Source organism: Periplaneta americana, chromosome 5 (genome assembly GCF_040183065.1).
Source record: "Periplaneta americana isolate PAMFEO1 chromosome 5, P.americana_PAMFEO1_priV1, whole genome shotgun sequence".
NCBI lineage: Eukaryota > Metazoa > Arthropoda > Insecta > Blattodea > Blattidae > Periplaneta > Periplaneta americana.
The window spans coordinates 102208228-102227362 of record NC_091121.1 but is presented as its reverse complement, the minus strand read 5'-3'; positions in this window follow the sequence as shown (position 1 = coordinate 102227362).

Genomic DNA, 19135 nt, shown 5'->3' with positions numbered 1-19135 from the left:
AATACTTTTAAAACATTAGATAAGTTTCTGTTCATAGTTCAGATGAGATGGGAAGAGAAAATGAAGTCATAAACGTTGGATTGCTGTAGGTTATAAACAAATATTAGACGTCTCGTAGCTGTTATAATAATGACTAGATAGGGTAATGATCTTTTATGTCTATTGGTATAAAAGTATAAAGTACAGGTAATTGAAGCGAATACTTTCAAATAATCACAGGAAAAATAAAATTATTTCATATATTCTTTAAAATGATTAAATGTATATGTTAAAGAATTGATTTTGTGTTGGTATTTCACACTGAGATATTCAGCTTTTTGTTCCTCATGTAAAATTCAAAATAAGGATTTGGGCCCTTCATTGGATAACCGTTTCAATTGCTAAATGACATTTTATTGTACAGTGAGATTTGAAGTATGTGAGAAAGAGAAATGTGACAGGACCGTCATGAATTAGTTTCATAGATAAGATTATTGTGTTCATTATTTTTATTATTATTATTATTATTATTATTACTAATATTAGTATTATTATTAATATTAATATTATCACATATAACTTCCACATTCCCATATAATATACCTATATCAGTCTATGTTCTCGTTGTAGCCTTTTCACTCATCCTTCACCCCAACATAATGTTTCATACATAGACTAATAGTATGACGAATTGGGACTACGACTATATGAATTAATAGTGCAGCGACATTTTAATTGAATTCTGAAGGTGAATAATTATTCTCAGCCTATTAGGAAGTGAGTAAATCAATGGTCTTACACCAAGTCCAAGTGCCTGGGCATTTAAGTATAATAAATATTATATTCTCGGAACAATAATGGCAGTTTAGACAACCAGTGAAACTTTATTATATAACAGAAATAAGATAATACATCCGGTTATTGTGTTAGGTCGAAAAATCAATGTATTTTCAATGAAAAATTGGCAAGTCAATGGATATCGACTTGTTCATCTTGCTATTGATGATATTTAGAAAGAGCAAAGCTATGAAGTTATGTTTTTATTTGTAATTTTAGCATGATATTATGTGGTTAAGCATTTTTCAATATTCCGATTATTGGACTGCTTACATATTTTCACATTATTTCAGTTTATAAGAGCACTTCTTGTCTTCATAGATTATGTTTTTAATTTTTATTAAATGTGTAATAATATGTTATATGTATGAAAACTCTGTATGGGCGCGAAGTCGATTCTTTGATTTTATACGAATTCAGTATAAATATTCTAACTTTTGCCTTTCCATTTTAAAAGTCCAACTCAATTTGACCATTCTGTACATAAATCATCATTGCCAAAATCTGGTATAACTTCAACGGTCCTTTGATTCTTCACAGCAACATAAAGCTTTGAAAAGTAGTTATCCCAAAACTTTACATTTTTAGATGTTTCCCTTTTAAACTCTCCCTTCGTAATGAATAGATCGGACAAATAATTATGTCGAGAAATGACGTATGAATCAGGTAAAGGGAAAGGGTAGTAAATCTGTGCGCTCATCGCACGTAATCAATTGACTCGTAGTCAATGATTTAAAATAAATTACGAGTATTTCAGCAGTTTAGAAGAAAATGGTAGGCCTACTACTTCGCGGATGAACACAAAAATCACAAGCAAAACCGTCTTTCTTGTAACGTCACAAAAGCCTCCTAAGCATTTAATCTCATACAATTACGTTATTTCTTCTTTATTTCAATTAGCGGCAGACACTGGATTATTCTTATTCCAGAATGCTATGTAGGCCTATGGTTAGTTGTAAGTAGAGATGAACAACGATCGAGAAAGCGAGACTAACAGCGCCAGCAAAACCGAAAACCCCCACGACAATGTTGTATTACGTCGCGTCCTTGATGTAAAGACTGGTTGTGAGTGTTCCGAGACACGATATTGATGAGTCCCGAAGTCAAGTAGCCTTGAATCGTCACAGTTGTTTATACCTGAATGAACTTTTATCTACTTTGGCAACTGTTACATATGTATAAACAATCAAGTAGGCTATTTGAAACATCATCTCTACCTTTCAGTGTATAATAGTCCGTTCCCCAGTCTTTATTTAATTAGCCTACTAGGACCTTATTAAAAGGCTAGGAATTTTCTTTTCATATGTTTAAGATCAAGTGTGCAATCTCAAGTAAAAATATATTAATGTCATGTTTTATGTTTCTTAGAAATGAAAATTTATTTGAAAATTGTGTTTGTTTTCTCTTTATATAACCAGAGGTAATATCATATAATAGAACCAGAGCATTTTGATAACGAAGATAAGTTACTGTTCTGTTTTGTCTTTTTGTCTCATTTAAATATTTATAATGTCATTTATTTCAATGATGTATGTTATTCAAAGTTACGAAATCTCTCCACGCTTACCAAATGCTATTTCGAGAATAATGAGCGAGACTTGAAGTGCACGAGACAAGTGCTACGAACACAGCAAGCGAGAGCGGCAGTTAGTTTTGTTCATCTCTAGTTGTAACTTTCTATCAGTCATGGTAACTTTATACTACTTTGCAATTTCAATTGAAGTGACAATAATTACAACGTTAAATGTTTGTAAAAAATATACTGCAAACAATTGAAATACCTATCAGTTAAACTGATATATGGAGTAATACATAGTTACAGAGACTAGTAAAGAGTTACCTCAACTGGCATGTATATGATAATGATGTTATTTGTTTAACTTCATCTCAGGCTTAGAGGATATTGAGTTATAATATATTATGCGATTAATAAAGCAATCATGAAACGAAATTGGTAGAGTTTAATAATTACATGGAGAAAATCTGCTTCTAATTCATTTATTCCATCACGAAACTGATAGAAGCTATCTCGAATCGAACACTGTGTAGATCAGTTCGCAAGTTACTGTGGACATAGTAGTCAATGAAAAAGGTCTTGCCCTACTTATTCCACACATCGGGTCTCTGACGTCGGCGCCAACCTCGAGAATTGCTACGATTATTTATTACGTGCAATGTTCGCAGCAGGATTCCATTGGGAAGATAATACGGTGCAGTTGCTTCCGTTCTTTCTGCACCGTAAATTACAGAAAATATTATTATAGATAAAAAAAAGTCAGAGAACATGAAAAATATTTGCATTAGCATCGTATTTTCAGACAGAAACTCTCAACTGAAGAAGCTGGGATCTGAACCCTGTTCTTACGTTAGAATGGAAAGCCGATACCCTAATACTCTTAATATGCGTCGAATAAGATATTTCATATAAAAAAATTCAGTTTTGTGACACTAAATTACGGGGTCTCATCTTGAAATTCTAGTACTTTTTTTCAGGACTGAGTTTAGAGAAAGACAAGATAATCCGGGGCCAGCTGTGTAGTTAGGAAATATTTGCACGAGGATCCCGTGAGAGCCGGAACAAGTCAGCCGGAGAAGTCCTGAGGGGTAGAACTCGACTAAAGGTTCAGCAGAGAGATGCACGTCTCGGCAAGGGAGTAGTATCCAAGTGCTGACCTGTAAAAGCATACATTTAATATAAAGGTAAAGGTTCCCTTGCGCTGGCTATCAAAGTACACGAGAATCAGAACGGGTCCTGTATTCTTATAACCTGGCTATTAAAAAAGGGGTAAATTATAAGCATCATTCTCTGGCCGATTTTCCTTCATTTGCAACTGTTACTATATACTGGATGTTGTGGCATCTTTGTTGCATTTTGTTCTTTAACGTTGTTTCGTGGTCGATGTGCAGTGTTGTATCGCATCCTGCGTTTTGAGTTGTGCTTAATAAAGCGTATCGTGTCTTGTTTATTATATTATATTCTATATATATTCTTATTGTTTGGCGTCTTGTGCTTTATACAGTATGTCATGATATGTTGTGTTGCTGTATCATTTCACCATTGTGTTGTGACGTGTCATTTACTGCGTTGTGTCTATTTATTGTATTGTGTGTGCGTGCTATCACATCATGTCAAATATCGTCCTGTCTTGTATTATATCCGTTATCCCAAGACATATTATGTTGCAATGGCATGTCAAGTTATATGTGCGTTTGGCTTGGGTTGGCTTTTCCACGGCCGCGGCGGGACCTGGATGGTTCCATGCACTTAGACTTGCTTTGATCCATTGTAAGCCGTATACATACGTGATGATGCTTCCAGGTTAATACGTTTTAAGAAAAAAAAATGTCTAGAAACCACGTAAGTCCAACGAAAAGTGATCAAAAGGAAAGAGGTCTAGCACGCCAACATGTTAAGTTACTCGTATTTCTAAATTAAGGAGGTATAACTGTTAACTTGCCATTATGTAATGATTAGATCAATATGCACGCTAAACTATTAGTTTCGTATTGTGCCGCATCACGCTCACGCACGCGTCATTGCGCGGTTGTTAAAAACTAAGACATGAATGTCGAAAAATGATAGTGATACATCATGTGTCTATTTGGAAATTTTTAGATGGCATATTGGAAGATCAAAAAGATAAAAAAATTCTGATACTGTAGCTACTGGCAGACCTTTGACATCCTACTAGGAAAAGTTCCCTGATAAATTTACGTCAGTTGGAGGAAACCGTAAATAACTACCGACAATGTAAAGAGCGAGGAGAAATCTTCGTCTATCTCAGGCTTGAACTATCGATTGAAACTCGTAACAAACTAACTAGATGACGTTAAGCAGCAATAGTTGCGGAAAACTTCGAATTTAAGATCGAACAATTGTTACAACTTAGAAGGCAACCTCAATAAAATATAATACATCCACTGCATAAGATGTATCTTTGTCTTTCGTCTTTATATTACTTACGTAACAATTGTACATCACAGAATTGGACATAAATTCTTATTACACGTGTATCAATTTTCCAAAACGTGTTATGCCTCTTTTACTATGCTAATTTCATTGTATTCATTTTTTGGACCTCCTGTCATTAGATATGATTTCTTTAAACCTTCTAACTGTAGATCGTAATGATTTACCAAGTCCTACAGTGGTCTGTGTAGCAATAGTGAATCTAACGCTGACAGTTAGACCATTCTGTAACCATGAGTGAGCCAGATCACATTTTCAGACGAGTAGCCTAATAAGCCCAAAACCCTTCTATATCAGCATCGAAAATCCGTAAAACCCCCAAAATTTCACCAAGACTAATTTTAACTATCGCATAAGATATATTAAATGAGATGATATGGAGAGTTTTGGTGGAATGATAGAGGGGAACAGTAGTACCCCGAGAAAAAACACTCTGCAACATATGCTTTGTACGCCAGATATTTTATCACCACCTGGCCGAGGATCAAACCTGGTCAGCCACAGACATGGCTCATGTTATGTTACTTTACCTTACGGTGCATAACGTCTTATTATGTTTGTGTGTCGGTGTGGTTTATAATCTGCTTTCATTTCAGCAAAAGAATAATTATATGTGATAATGTAATGGTATTCTCGAAACAGAAGTCTACTTTTATAACAACACCATTGTGCGTAGAATAAATACCTCTTCAATCTGGATAGAAATAAAAATCAATCAATTTTTAATTTAATGTCATCTTTCAACTGTGCTTGGTGGATGAGAAATAACTTTCTATCAACATTGGCTAATAATTTCAATATATTGGCCGATTACAGTAAGATACAGTAACTTACTTTGAACAGTAAAATGGTGGAAATTGTCTCAATGTTTCAATTCCACAAGCACCGTCGTTGTTGACTAATGTCTGTAAGCGTCGGGGAATACCTTTGACTGACTTCAGTAGGAACCGGGTTGTATGTTGGACAGAACACGCCGAATGCGATTCTCCAGTTGATCCAAACTTTGTGGATTGGCACCATAAACATCCTCCTTTGTCCACTTTCACAAGATGAAATCACATAGAGCAAGATCAGTACTCGGTACTGACCATTCATGTGTACCACAACGTTCCTGGACGTTTGGTAGAAGCTGTTGACTCCCACGAGTTCTCCATAGTACAAAGTGTCCATAGAAAACTTCCGTGATTATAAACGAGTATATTGTTTCTGTCGATAATCATATGTAAATTAAAATAGTTACACTGAAAAGAGAAACTAAAAAATGTTACAGTGCATATCAATGTGCACCCCGCGTGTCACACAGCACCCATCGAGGTTATATTCACTCACGCCACACGCGCTCCAAAATATCTACTGGAATGGACACAGTGGTATCGCAGATAAGATGTCGCAGCTCTTGCATATTCAAAGGTGGTGGAGGTACATAGATGATATCTTTTATGTAACTCCATAAGAAGAAGTTACGGACATTCAAGTCGGGGAGCCTCGGTGGCCATTTACAAAAGATGTTTTGGTCTGCAGCGCATCAAATTTATCTTCCTGCTAGTTGTTTAAGGTCGTTACGAACATTTAATATAATTCAATAATGCAAAAATAAAAATATACTGGCAAACTCAAACGAATGAAACCCACATTAAGAGATTTTATTCGGTTTTCCTGTCATGTATATTTTTTGCCGGCAATTGAGGTGTTTGCCGGAAAAAAGGGAGTATACGTCAATATGGCGAATTGAGGTACATGCAATCTAAGATTTTAAAACGCACCTGAATAAAATGTTATACACGCATGCAGCCCTGTCCTGCAGGTATGTACAGTACAATCAAAACAAAATTTCGCTACTATAATTAGCGAATTATTCACTACACTTTCCCGAAGAAGGGCGTATAGATCTATCCGCCTTTCTTCCGGCAAAGCCCTCAATTAGACATACAGCAATATTCAAAACAGTAATTCTTTGAGTTGTCCTTTTTTATAAACTTCGGAATGTACACCATTATGAATTATACCTCTCTGCAATGACGGAGGGTTTCTGTGGACATACTGTATTTTCAGAGTGAGACAATACAGGACGAATGCAAGGCAAGCATCTTACAGTAAATTCCTTACGTAGGGAGAGAAATCTCTACTTCTCCACCAACAGTCGAATGCATGTACTGTAAATGCAATACATCAGGACGAAATATGTAGATTTTTAAAATAAAAATTTGAAAAAAAAAATTTACTTGACAATTTTATATAACATTGAAAATTTGGCTGAACAGTTCTGGAATTGGAATTTGCTCTGACGAGCTTATCTGCATTAATGGGTAGGCTGCATGAGCTCCAGGAGGCAAGCGTATTTTCCTCCCGGTATTATGGCAGCTGCTTTGTAATCCGTGTGAACCTGACGCTGTGAAATGCTACGGATTTTGTCCAACAAACCCCCCATAAATCCGGAACAGTATTAGCAACGATTCATTACTTTGTAAGCATGTAACTCTGCAAAATATAATTTTACGTATTAATCATTCTACTATTGATGAGAACGAGGTTTCACGATGAGTATTTACATCGCATCCCAGAGAATTGTAAATTTCTCTCTTTTGACTAACGATTAACATAGCCTACTTCCTAACTTTAAAATACCTATCTTCTTATTGTATGACAATTTTAAATTGGTTATCTTACGACGCTTTATCAACTGCTTATCTGGCGTCGGAGTGAATTTAAGATGATAAAACCTGCGAAATGAGTCCAGAGTTCAACGTCGAAAGTTACTCAGCATTTGCTCTTAATGAGTTTAGGAAAAACCCCGGAAGAAATCTCAACCAGGTAACTTGTCTCAACCCGCTCGTTTCATGGTCAGCCATACTAACCGCTACTCCACAGCGGTGAACTATATGACATTGGCATCTGGATTTGACCTTATTATGACTTCTTTCTGACACCAGACTAGCAGAGATGGGATTCCCGTGATATAGGATTGGTTGAACAATTGTAGGTACTTTTTCAGTAAAACAATCTACTGAGACGCTGAATATATCTATTTCAAATACTCGAATTAGTTAATTTTAATATTTCCGACACCAAAACATATTTCTTTCTGGCACGTCTGTTCTTTCTGCTTCGGTACGTGTCTGCCTACCTGTAGATCATAATTAGGGATCGGATTTTTAAAAATACATATGAGTATATGCAAATGCATATTTCGAGGATTATTTGCGTTATTGCACATTCTAAACATACCAACATATTTCGGCATATATATGTTTGAAATTAAGTATAATTTCAATAAGCCTAATTTCTAATAATTTGATTTTGCCTGTATTTTGAATATCCCTTGCCAGTTGCTACTTCCTATTCGCTGAGTAACGTAACTTTGTTTTTACTATTTACAACACAAAGAAGTAGCTAGGCTACTTCGAAAAAGGAGGAGGTGGGATTTTTCTGCATTCCATTGACCATAATAGCAGACAGTAGCCCCAGAACGTTCATCTTGATATTCTTCTCAGCTAGTATGTTACACTTTTCTTTAAGCTTTCGTTTACGAAAATGCCTAAGAAAAACCTAGCAGTGGTTATTTAAAAAAACAATGGGTGTCGGATAATAGTGACTATTCAACGGATGGTGTTGTTCTGTACTGTGAACTACTCAAAAGAAGTGAAATGTGAGAAGAAATTTCAGCTTGAACAACATTGAAGAACTGCTACACATAATGTGTAAAGAAGAGGCAGAAGAATAGCACACCACCACAACTATGTTTTACACAGGCCAAACCCAAGTCATCTGTTGATATATTGTTAAGTGCATTTTCTTTCATTTTTAACGCATATTTTCCCACTTTCTAGTTCATAGTTGCATATTTTAAATGTTTTTAGTGTATAAAAAATCGGGTCCCTACTCATTACGTACACTTTAATGCTATAGACCCATCGCTCTTATACCCGGCAGCCAATCACAGGTCGGCTACATTTAAACGTGTGCGTCTTGACATTCGCTTCTGATAACGTTATGCACTTCCTAAGGCTCGATAAATACTTAATATAATCGCCCGCCATTTTTGTTCTTTCGTTGGCGTTTCCAGAAAGCACACGAGAACATTATTTGCCGCTCAATTATTTGTTCAATTATAGTGAGTTTGATTTATTATCATAGAAACTACGACAATGATCGTCTTTAATGGTGCGGAAAATAGATTTCTCGTCTGGTAGCTCAGCAACGAAAGAACATAAATGTCGAACGGTACTACCTGCTTAGACTTTACAGAGCAGGCCTGCACAAGGTTTGCGCTCTCCGAGTCGGCTCACAGCTCGCGAGCGTAATTCAGATATTGGCTGCGTTCTGTATAAGGGTGGATTGGAAGAAGGGGTGATCTCGCACAAAATGTATACAAAAGGAAGTACTAGTATGAATGTTCATTAAATGAATTCCCGTTCAGTGTTTACAAAACTATCTTGGACTATTATTAATTAATAAAGAAATATTTATTTTACAGAAATAATAGAAATTCTATAGCTACTTAAATATACAATATCACTTTGTTATATTTTTAATTATCAGTACAAAAAAACGGGGTTTTATGCTGTTGGCAGCTGAAAGGAACAGTACTGATCGTAATGAAACATCAGTTACAGGTGTTCGATGCCTGCCTTTATTAAAGTTGATTGTAGAAAACAGTTGCTCACAAATATAAATGTTGAGCCAAACATAGCAATCATTTTCACAGTCGGCCTGTGTAGTCGTGGATATTATTGCTGAGGTTTAGTCTTGTAAAACTCAACTGGCTAGTAGTATTGTTTAAACGGTCTTTAGCCCTTAGGTCACATTGAAGGTCAATAATTCAAGGTGTAAATCGTATGACACTGTTTCAACTGGTGTTGAAGGAATTTCTTATGATAACTTTAAACTTCTTTCCAACTAAAACAAGATCTTTGAACATAGAATTAAATTCATTTTGAATTTCAATTAATATTTGCACATAATCGTTTAACATGGCTTCATCACGAGCAGTATCTATCGTTGGAAAATGAGTCATATTACCTTCCCGAAACTGACTTACGAAAAGTGTAAATTTACGACTGAAATCCCGTTATTTATTCAACATATCAACAATGGGATGGCCTTTTCCCTGAAGAGAGATATTTAAATTGTTGAAGATTAACAAATTCTAACGTACCCTACCTCATGTAATAATGCAACTTTCAACTCCTGAACCTTTTTACTGCGATCTTCACGAATAAAACCATCGTATCTGAATTTGTGGACTAGTAATGATGCATTATATTATGTTTTCCTTTTTCTTTCAAACTTTTGTGGCAGATAAGGCACTGAGTATTTACTCCAGCTGCTGTGAAAAAATAAGCATTTTCCCATGCAATAGCCCTATTGAAAGAATTTGCCTGATGATCACTTTTCCGTCTTTTAGATTCCTCCATTATGTAGCCGTAGATAGGCAAAGTGAAATAGCTGCTGATATTACATACTACACCAGATAGCTGCGTGGACTATCGTCTACCTGAGTAGACAGCTACGTCATTCCGACGTATCTTTCCGGCGAGCTATTAGAAGACTCTCCCGCTCCGAAGGAACGGCCGTGCTCAATGAGCGCCGTTTGTGCAGGCCTGTTATAGAGCCTTCACTTCCTAAAGTGTAAGCAAAGAGGAGGAGTTACGCCGGAAATAACAGCGACGCGACTATATAGTAATTCATGGAGTTTGTTCATTATTGAAACTTACGTGTTAATACATCACAAAATAAAATATTTGAACACTTTACACGAAAAATTATCACAGTTTAAATGAACTGCTAAGAACGGATTTACAAGATGATCGTATGTGTGTATGTGTATGTATGTATGTATGTATGTATGTATGTATGTATGTATGTATGTATGTATGTATGTATGTATGTATGTATGTATGTATGTATGTATGTATGTATGTATGTATGTATGTGCGTGTGTATGTATGTAAGTATGTATGTGTGTGTGTGTGTGTGTGTGTGCTGAGGGGACCGTATTGCACGTAAAAACCTCTGCCTGTCTTGAGGGCTCAAGAAAAAAATTACTGACATTTTCTCCATGCCAAAATTAAATTATAATGACTGTGTAACAAGACTTCAATTTTCTTGGATTTGCCCTACTTCTTATATGTATTCCATCTATCTCTCATTCGCCAAACATGACGGCAGCAGAAAATAGTTCTTTTCAGTTTCTACTCTAACAATGTTCCCTGCTATTCGTGTTGTGTTGCTAGTAACCATGCGGCATTTTATGCATGGATTTCATTTCACAATAATGTAGTCTTTTCTCGGCTACTGCGGAACTCTACACGATGACAACTGCTTCAATTTCCTGTGTTATTTATGTCTCGTTTTGGAAGGTTGCCTACCTCGCACCCACTTCGCGAACTACACAGCACGCGTCCTAACCGACACTATCCGCCAGTTAGTCCGCAAACAACTTGAATCTGTTTGAAAGGGGTGTGATTTATAGTAGAAGTTCAGGTTTGATAGAACTCGATTAATTGAAAACACTTTGAGCATTAAATCAAGCTGAATGGCTAAGATTGGATACATAGGGGACTCGAGCCTTGAATTTTGTCATTCATGTGTCTGGAAAGTATTTGCAGCTACCTTTCAAAACTATTACTTTCTGTAGTAACTAAACGATATTGAAATAAATTGTAACAGGTCTGGCCTCTGTGGCAGCGCTTGTAGCTACAGAGAGAAAGATTCAACTGCGGATCAGTGAATTAACTGTTTCCTTCCAAATGTAGCTGGATTTCGATTCCCGACCGATATTACAGACTTAGGCAAACATAGCATATAACAAAATTAACTTCTATAATGTAATGGCTGTCGCAGTATTGATTCATGGAAGAGAATCGTGGATAATAAGAGAAAGTGAAAAGAGTAAATTTGAGGAAGTAGAGAATGAGATTTCTGCATAAATTTAAAGGCAATATCTGATAATAACTTAAAATATTACGTACCTAATAACTCAATATTTACAATATAACCCGTAGAATGAAACTATATAAATGAAATTGGATAGAATATCTAAATGGAATGGACAGCGAAGGATTACCAGCATTAGTAAATAAATATTAAATATCAATCTAAAAGCAAGAGAAATGTCACACGTCCTAGGAAGAGATATAACTAACCAATAGGAAGACTGAATGTTTAATCCCTATTATGGAGGAAGAAGAAGATGAAAAATAGAAAGCAGCTATCGGACAAGTATTTTTCCGAGAATTTACATTTTTCCTAATTCTTTATCTGGTTATTTACTGACGTTGTATCAACTACTGACGTTCTTTAGCATCGATGGAATTGGTGATAGCGAGATGATATTTGGCGAGATGAGGCCGAGGATTCGCCATAACCTCCTGAGTCCTGAGAGTATAGAATACTATACTATATTTCGTACATGATTATGATATAAGCTGTATGTTCAGAGAGCAGAAGTATAGTATAATATATCTACATTTGTGCCATACCTGTAAGCTGCAGAATTTTTCCTGCACTTTTACTAATATCAGTGACTATTTTTAGAAGTGTAGAATTACATTAACTTTAAAAATGAAACAACAATTGGGGCTAAAAGGGATGAAGTTACAGGATAATGGAGAAAGTTACACAACGCAGAACTGCACGCATTGTATTCTTCACCTGACATAATGAGATAGGCGGGGCATGTAGTATGTATGGGTGAATCTAGAAATGCATATAGAGTGTTAGTTGGAAGACCGGAGGGGAAAAGACCTCTTGGAAGGCCAAGGCGTAGGTCGGAGGATAATATTAAAATAGATTTGAGGGAGGTGGGATATGATGATAGAGACTGTATTAATCTTGCTCAGGATAGTGACCGATGGCGGGCTTATGTGAGGGCAGCGATGAATCTCTGGGTTCCTTAAAAGCCATTTGTAAGTAAGTAAGTGCCTATATTGGCCTTAATCTATTACACCCGTGTTACTATTCTATAATATCTGAATATTGTACCTATGAAGCTAAGCATAACATTATCATTACACTTTTTGTAGGCTTTTTCCACTCCGGCGGTTTGCTTCTAAACTCTTTCCTCTAGAATCTAGATAAAAAGGAGCTCACTCAGTCAGTTCTGATACTCTTTGACAGATGACCGGCTTATCGTGAAATGTGAGGCGATGAAAACGAAATAATGTCACAAATATTTTTGGTTTAAAAGTTCATTTTTGAAGTTATTATATTGTTTTTAGATTAAATTTTAATTTTTATTGTAATTTTAAGTTTTCTAGGATTGAGAGACAAGCAGGTTTGGCACTTGCAATTCATTCATACTATCCCATACTATAATGTATAATGTAATCTATATTATTAATGTAAAGCTTGGAATGTCACTTTTGTATAGTAGGTAAAATTTGCGATTGAAAAATATTCTCTTCTTCTTATCTTCTCTTTCCATCTCATTGAAAGGTGACACTCTAGTCTTGATATTAATAATGTACCTGTAAATTATTATTGTTTACATTTTCTTGTATTCGGGAGGTCAGGGGCTCAGAGACCGCCTACTCTGACTTGGGCTTTTAGTGGTTTCCAAAATCCTTCCTTGCGAATTCTGAGATTAGTACCAATTCATTACAATTGGGTATAGGTTTTGATTGAGTTTCTTCTATTATGAAAAAATATAAAAATATTTAATAGAAAAAGTTCACAATGTTTGGAAGATTTGACCTGCCTTTATATTGTTATTTATAATGAAGATGGGAAAAAATTATTGTGCAGGTCGTTACAAATCGCTATAATTATTTCAGTGACTAAAGAAATCGCCAAGTTCTTAACTATTTTCTTGTGTAAAAAATAAAGTATTTATTTAATGAGACTATTAAATCCAGGTCCCGCGCCGTGGCGTCGTGGTCAAAGGCATCCTGCCTAGGACTCACATTACGGAATGGGGGAAAAATTTTTCTCATGAAATTTCGGCCAGTGTATGGGACCGGTGCCCACCCAGCTTCGTGATGCACTTGGGGAGCTACGATAGGTAGCGAAATCCGGTTGCGAATGCCAGCTATAACGGCTGGGAGGATCATTGTGCTAACCACATGATACCTCCATTCTGGTTGGATGATCGTCCACCTCTGCTTCAGGATGTGGGCGTGAGCCATCAGCCAGCTGGTCGGTCTAGGCCTTTCACGGGCTGTAGGGCCACGGATTATTATTATTATTATTATTATTATTATTATTATTATTATTATTATTATTATTATTATTATTAAATCGAGACATTTGAGATAGGCAGGGCATGAGGCACGAATGGGCGAATCCAGAAATGCATATAGAGTGTTAGTTGGGAGTCCGGAGGCAGAAAGGCCTTTGGGAGGCCGAGACGTAGATGGGAGGATAATATTAAAATGGACTTGAGGGAGGTAGGATATGATGATAGAGATTGGATTAATCTTGCACACGATAGGGACCGATGGCGGACTTGTGCGATCGCGGCAATGAACCTGCGGGTTCCTATAAAGACATTTCTAAGTAAGTAAAATCTAGAGGTGGGCAGGGCATGTAGCACGTATGTGCGAATTCAGGAATGCATATAGAGTGTTAGCTGGGAGGCCGGAGGGAATAAGATCTTTGAGGAGGCCGAGACGTATATGGGAGAATAATATGAAAATGAATTTGAGGGAAGTGGGATATGATGGTAGAAACTGGATTAATCTTGCTCAGTATAGGGACCGATGGCATGCTTATGTGAGGGCGGCAATGAACCTTCGGGTTCCTTAAAAGCCATAAGTAAGTAAGTAAGTAAGCTCAATAAAATGTAGGCCTATATTTTACTTGAAGAAAGAATGAACATTAAAACAGCTCCCGAAAATTCATACCTTAATATTTATCGTGGCTGGACAGCAAGCTAATATCCTAAAGAAGTCTTCTAAGAGAAAAACTGAATTTCAAAGCCCAACGCACATAATACGATTATCACTTGTAGATTTCACGATACCAGTAATAGAGCTGAGGCAAATTTTGCAAGTCGCTTTATTCATTTTGTACAGGACCGTAGTATTCATTCCAGAATTACCTTTTATCACAGGCAAAGGGCGGCTTCTCCTCAGTGTTAAAGTAAACTCCCAAAAGAACAGGTACTTAATTACAGACAATCCTCCTCTAATTCACTTGGTGTCTGTATTCGATTTAAAGGGAGCGTTTGTTGCGGGATTAGAGTTAAAAGGATTTCTTCCGTTATACTCTTTGCTTTCACGCGAGGTGTAGGACATGTGTGGACTTTCGTTTCCAACTTATGCTAAAATTATATGATAAATATTTTTTGTACTCCAGTATTATAAATGGTTTTTATCATTAGTGAAAATCGTGTATAATATGCCACATTATTGTTTCAGAGCCGTAAAATATTACCATGCCATCTAAAACGTCATGACTTCTAATATGACGGCATAACTTATGCCATAAAGTTAACATTATGAAACGATTTGCCATGCTATAATATTTAATGGGGTACATCACTGTTGTCACAGCAACCTCTTTATTCATAGATCATGCATGATATCAAACTATCCACCATTACAAATCTGATGTTATTTCTTGAATAATTATTTTATAATGCAGTGGTATAAAAATAACATATGAAGCACGTTTATAAGGTTTATAATGTTATACAATTATTGCACTCGTCAAAATTAGGAAACTCGCTTCGTTTGTTCCCTAAATATTGACTCATGTCATGAATTAGTTTCATAATATACTATTGTGAGTAACGATATAAAACTATGTTACAATTGTTTTTGGGTCGGTATACTTAATGAACTAATAAGTGTAAGGACAATCTATGGAACATACTCTAGCGGACCAATTAAACATCACTCTTCTCCTCTAATTTAGGATAAATGTTATATTATTATTGATAAGTGTAATATTGTATATATTTCCGGATAGGAAACTGAATAGATATAGGCCTACATAAGGCCAGAATTGTTAAATTTAAATTACTGGAAAAGGTTGTCAAACAAATAACAACTTTCATGTGTCATTATTAAGTTGAGATCAGCCTCGGTAGCGTAGTTGGTATAGCTCTAGCCTTCTGTGCTCGAGGTTGCGGATTCGATCATGGCCCAGGTCGATGGCATTTAAGTGTGTTTAAATGCGACAGGCTCGTGTCAGTAGATTTATTGGCATGTAAAGGAACTCCTGCGAAACAAAATTCCGGCACACCGGCGACGCTGGTATAACCTCTGTAGTTGCGAGCGTCGTTAAATAAACCATATTTTTTTATTAAGTTGAGGAATTTAGGTAGCCTAAATAGGCTCTAAAATAGGCACTATTGAAATTTGTATTAATTATGTAACTATTTAAAACTTGAAATATCTCCTGATTCAGGAGTCCTGAGGGGTAGCCTATTTGTATTTGGAAGTGTCAGTTTGTTATTGATCTGAATTTTGTGAGATACAATGAAACTGTAGCTTACTGAAATTATTGAAACAACTTGCTCTCCTGCTACATTACAATTTACTACTGCGTATTTTTCAAGATTTTCTGGAGTAAATTTATGCCTCGTTTCAGTAGGATATTTCTAAATTGAGAGAATTTCCTCTCAATCTCACAGGATATGATAAGGCAATACGAGGCCATTTCCACTGGTAACAGGCCTGATATCTTGGCTGAAGAATTTCCAAAGAAAAAATAATTTACTTGTTTTACATGTTCCCAACCAGGATTTCTTTGCAGAGTCTTCCTGAATTTGGCCATATACACTGTTTAAATAGAAATGCGTTCGATGATTTCTGTTTGGGTATTTTGAGTTAACTTCGAGCAATTAAAGCGTTGGGCCGAATAACGGTCTATGTTCCATCTGCTAACTGTGCAGGAGGAACAAAAATGTCACATCGTAGACTGTTGTTCCAACCAAAGTCACTGTTGTAACTCGTTTTTTTTTTTACTTGGGGATTTAATTGAAGTGAATTTTTTATGGCAGGCAGAGTAACTATCTCATGCCCCCATGTTTTACATTGCTACCAGTGCACTTCATTAGAACCAGGTACCCAGCTTCGAAGCCGTTAGCCCTGAGAACTTACAATGTATTTATTTTCCCTTATTTTCATATTACAGGGTTGTTATCTAAGAAATTAGCAAGTGTAGAAACGCCTCTGGTACATATATTGGAAAACAATTTTTGTGATAACTGTGTAAGATTATATAGAGCATTATTCCATTAAAAAGTGGATTTTGAAAAATTGTAACGTAGACTGTTATTCGGCCCAACGTTTCGATTGATGTTATAGTGCTTTACACAAGAAAACATTAAAAAAATATCGCCATTATGTATAAAACACAACCATCTTCCCACACTGCAGGAGAAAAGAAAGAACTCATCGCGGCGTCACGGCTTCTCTCTTCATCGCAGGAATTGCCGTATGTTTGACCATGTGACCGTGGGTCTGCACATTGATTGGAAGTAGCAGAACAGTAAAGAGTACTACATCATCTGTTGTCTGTTCCGACAATCATAAGTGGCCTGTTATTCTCCGCCGACCAACGAGATATATCGAAGCAAAAAATAAAATAATAAAAAAACATAAAAATAACGTTTTAGGCACTTAAATATACACTTATCGAAAATAGGCACTAACGGTCAAAATAATCATTTATAGGCACTAACAAATGTCTTTTATTGGTCATAATATGGCCCAAAACGGATTTTTAACTCTAATCTGAATGTTTAGCAGTTACAGGAACAAATAGGCAGTTTAGAAAATATCATCAGCTTAGTCATTATGATTACAAGGGTAGCGTGGTATACTTCTGAACCAATCAGAACGTAGCATTTTCTATCAAATGCTGCTGCTACGCGTGGCGCTGCTCTGTTATAGGTTTGCTACATGCTATGCTACATGGGCTTGCTATCACATGCGTAATTTCTGTGTTACTGCTATAGGCCTAAATAATTTGTAGCGCTACAGTGAAATGTTACAAAAAAGATGTCGTTCGGATAATTATAACTCATGTAGTGAGCATAACTTTTGTAGAGGTGTAGCATTAATAATATGCGCTAGAATTGGTGCGTGTATTGATCAGTGTGTCAACGTCACGTCTTTATCTTCGTTCAGTAATGGAATATGGTGTGCATGTTGGGATCCTTACAGATTAGAACATATTAAGACACTGGAAAAGATTCAAAAACAGGCTTTCAAGCGTTGTCGTAATAATTCACCATTCAAATGGGACACACTCACGGACAGGAGAACACGAATTCGATTATACGCAATGTTCAAAACATACAGAGGTGAGCCTGCCTGGAGAGAAATAAAAAATAGGTTGCAGCCACCAAATTACTCTTCAAGGAACGACCACTCATATAAATTGAGGGAAAGAAGACAGAGGACGGACACTGGAAAGTTTTCCTTTCTCAGTCGTACTATCAGGGACTGGAATGCTTTACCTGCAGACTTACTAAAGACTTTACCAATAACCAAAGAATGTATTTAAAAATAGGCTTATGGACTTTATTAATAGACGGTAGTATATTATACACACTATTTAAAGGGTGCAATTGTAATTTTGTTATTGAAGTGTTGTATCAGTAAAGAAGTGTATTGTGTCAGTGAAGAGTGAAGTGTGTTGTGTCAGTGAAGTGTGTTGTGTAAGTGAAGTGTGTTTCTGTCAGTGAAGCTTTACAGTTTATAGTGGCAGTGCAAAGTATTTGAACAGTGAAATGTTTTTGAAGTGTTAGTGAAATCAGAATAGAATCAGTGAAATGTGTCGTACTTCCAGTGCAGTGAGTCAGTTGTCAGCGAAATGAGTGTAGTGCTGAATGGTACTTGTGCAGGTATGAAAATATGATACTCGTGGGTTTTAGTTCGAACTTAGGTTTAAGATACAAATTAGATTTCCTTTAAGAGTTATTTTAAGTGATCGTGCTTCATTTAATTTAGGATGTTTCCTGTTATTGTTATTATTATTATTATAGTATTAATTATTATTAATATTATTAATTTATTAATAATTGTCTTTATTGTTAATTGTTATTATTGAGTGTAATTAGTTACCACCGCCACCGAGTATATACCTATTTGCAGTGTGAATAAATACATAGGCTACATACATCTACCAAAACTACGCAAAGCTGTCAGGTCCATAGTTACAACACCTCGGGTATGTTGTATATTTTGAAGGTTCAACAGTTTTGTGCGTTGCTTAGATATATGGTGAATAATAGAGAAACAAACTTATTTCCGATTCCACACAAAAATCCATTGTTTTTATTTGTTCCAAAACTAATTTTTCACCGGTATCATTCCCTGTTGTGTTTACTGCTGGATACTGAATATCAACAAAATATGCTAATAGTATAATTGAGCAGAAATTTCTGTATAAAAA